The sequence below is a fragment of the Sinocyclocheilus grahami genome, unplaced genomic scaffold (genome assembly GCF_001515645.1).
Source record: "Sinocyclocheilus grahami isolate Dianchi unplaced genomic scaffold, SAMN03320097.WGS_v1.1 scaffold677.1, whole genome shotgun sequence".
Taxonomy (NCBI): Eukaryota; Metazoa; Chordata; class Actinopteri; order Cypriniformes; family Cyprinidae; genus Sinocyclocheilus; species Sinocyclocheilus grahami.
Window position 1 is genome coordinate 770320 of NW_015505856.1, and position 3059 is coordinate 773378.

The window sequence follows — 3059 nt, forward strand, 5'->3', positions numbered from 1 at the left end:
TTGTTTGTCATTTCTCCGATCACAAATGCAGACATGGTTTTATGTTTACGCGGCGCGATGCAATGCGTAAAAAGACAGAATAAGTCATTATAATCAGTAATTATGTCCCCACTGGATGCAACAAATTCCTAGTTTATAATGGGTTTTAATGTTTTTGTCTTGTCACTCCAGCTGGGACAAGGCATCACAATATGGTAAGGGGCGAAACATTTTCGTCACACGCTTGAGGTACTCGGCCAATCACAACGCACTGGATAGCTGGCCAATCAGAGCACACCTCACTTTTCAGACTGATGAGCTTTTTAAAAATTGACGTGTTTCAGAAAGGCGGGGCATAGAGGAGAAACAATAATGTACAGTATGTGGAAAATAATGTGTTTTTTAACCTTAAACCGCATAAACACTTTTCATTACACCAAATACACAAAATAATGTTCTTTTTAGCAACATCATATGACTCCTTTAAAACTGCCAGAAGCTTCAGAACTGCCCAAACAAACCAATTCAATGAATCAGACTTTTCAACACTTCATAGAGAGAGGACAGTTTGACAGTGTTCAGGTTTGATTGTCCAAATCATACACACTGTGGAGGACAAGTGTTCTGTTACTTTTCTAAAATAATTCATTCAGAGTATGAGCAAAAGTCCACCCCAAAAGCACCACAAACTTTGCAAACCCTGCAACACTAAAGAACAACAGAAAACTCTCAGATAAAACAAGATAAAATATATAGAGAGCTGTAAACTGGATAGCATCTCTTCAAATGTGCACTATCAAAGGAGCATGCAGCACAGGAAACCCCAGTCCAAGGGTTCTGCAGGGGCTGCTTTTCTCATTTAAGACAGGGTTTTAAGAGAGATGGAGTGGGAAAGAGATAGATTTGTAACCAGCAGAGCTGGAACACGCAGACCACATGTCCTCACATCTGGTTTTATTTCTCCCCATAAAACTGAGCAGAACCAGCTGATAAAGAGCACACTGGGTGTCTTCCGATCTCTCGTGGAGAAGACAGTCCAGAGACAATTCAGAAAGTGTCTGTGAGTGGTTTTGCAGTACAACAAATCGAGCGCTCCTGTAGAGTCTTAAAACACTCATGCACTTCAATCACTGCATTGACTCAAGAAAGACTGTAGCAGGGGGTTTACTGCTAAAATCTGCCAACAACAAAACTCTATCTAAAGTTTAGGAGGCACTCTGAACATCTAGCTGTTATCATCTGGAGATTCAACACTGGTCATATGGGATGAACAGTTTTTTACTTGTACACTATAACTTCCAATACTTCTTAAGTCATACAATAGCTTGGAACAATTTTACAAGACTTCCTAAATCATACGATAGCTTTACGTGAGAAACATGTCAAAGTTTACATCTATATTTACAGATCATTTGTCTTCCAGTGAGCCATTAACCACTTTAACCGTATCATTGAATCAGAGAATTGAACACAAAAACCAAATCACTTATTCGTGAACAAATCTTTCAGACTGAACTGAAATCAACAGATTAATTGATTTGGCTCAAAAAAAAAATTCTGTTAAATTACAATAAAATTTTCTCAGTTTGTGTTTTAGGGAGAAACTAAGCAAAACAGGATTAGAACATCATGAAGGTGAGTAAATTATGTCAAAAACTTAGTAGTAAGTTTAATAACATTTAAAAATAGTCTCTGAAAAAAATGAACCACACTTCATTCCGGTGAGGTACTGGAATAATACAGTTTCCCCCTGTTAAAGATAAATGGTACCACCCATCCACCCAAGATGCCCTAGGGATCCTCTCTGTTGCCGTGTGGATATCCTTAGCAACACGGCAACTACCAGTGTTTGGTGGCTCAGGTGAGGATGGTGAACCCCGAGATGAAAACATAACATAAAACAACAAAGGCTTCATGGATTTCCCCAATTACTATTTTCTGAAGGGAAATCCCAATTCCAGGCTCCAACTCCAAGCTAATGAGATACTTCCAGACATAGCAGCCATACCTCTGCGGCATGGCATGTAAATGTTCCAAGGACCTCCCAGGAAAACTGAAAACATAGCAACATACAGGAGGGTAAATGCATTAAGGATCATTCCAAGCTTCCTGTTTAAAGGCTAATTTAAGATATTGATAATTTAGGAATCCATCTATAATTGAGCAGTAAGTTTTGCTTTGGAGATGCGAATGTACAGTAACAGAGCATTGCCCATGCACAGTTACATAAAGGTTTGTTTCAACCAGTTTACCACCAGTTTTATTGTGTTCAAACAATCGGTTTCACCAGAAAATCTTCCAGACGTTATTTCCGCAAGAAGGTTATCCACCCTGCAAGACGACACAACACAGTGGAACATTTAAGAAACAGTTGTTCACTTAATTTTTCAGAGCATGGAGATAAATAGACCAGCTGTGCCCAGCTTGACCGAATTGTCCAGATAAGTCACTTCTGGCCTTCAAACCCGCATCCTGGGAGCAGGATGAAGTGGCCTAGGCTGGCTACCGTCTTATTTTCCACTCGCTTCTTCTTATCAATCACTACCATCAACCACAGTCCTCTTTTTCAGTACATCTCTCACTGCTCCCTGGAGTACTGCACCTCCCCCAGTCCCTAAATATCAACAGGGGAGTCAAGCTCTTGTCTGGGAGCTGTTTGTGATTTATGAGGGAGATATTTGCCCGGTTTCTCTGGAAGTTCAGCATTCTTCGGGATAAGACTGAGACGTCTCAGCCGAGACGTCCCTCTCTCAGAGCCGTACAAAAGATTAGCGGTCGCTGACTGCAAATGTCTGTATAGAGCTAAACTACCATTCTGCGGGAGAATTTCTCCGTCAATGACAGCTAAGCAAGTACATCAGTCTTGGCAAACGGAGGATTGTGGGAGTTCAACGTCTGGCTATTCTCCGTCTACACCCTTTCCAAAAATAACTACGGTCCGCCTCACGCCATTAACCGTCCCATGGAAGCAATTCGAGTTTTGGGGGGCGGATGCGGGGCACTAAGGAGGCAAGCTGTTTTCCACCTGTGATCTGGTCTGGGGAAGAATGAAGTGGCTTTATTACCCATGCTGGCTGTAA

The 3059-nt window shown here is 41.3% G+C and overlaps 1 long non-coding RNA gene across 1 annotated transcript in view; it reads left to right on the forward strand.

The window, feature by feature from the left end:
• LOC107559194 (uncharacterized) overlaps positions 1-2190 on the forward strand; it is a 5694-nt gene extending 3504 nt beyond the window's left edge. Inside the window, exon 3 of the long non-coding RNA XR_001605575.1 lies at positions 2178-2190. This is a non-coding gene — a long non-coding RNA (uncharacterized lncRNA). The remainder of the gene's footprint in view (positions 1-2177) is intronic.
• The last annotated feature ends 869 nt before the right edge of the window (positions 2191-3059 follow it).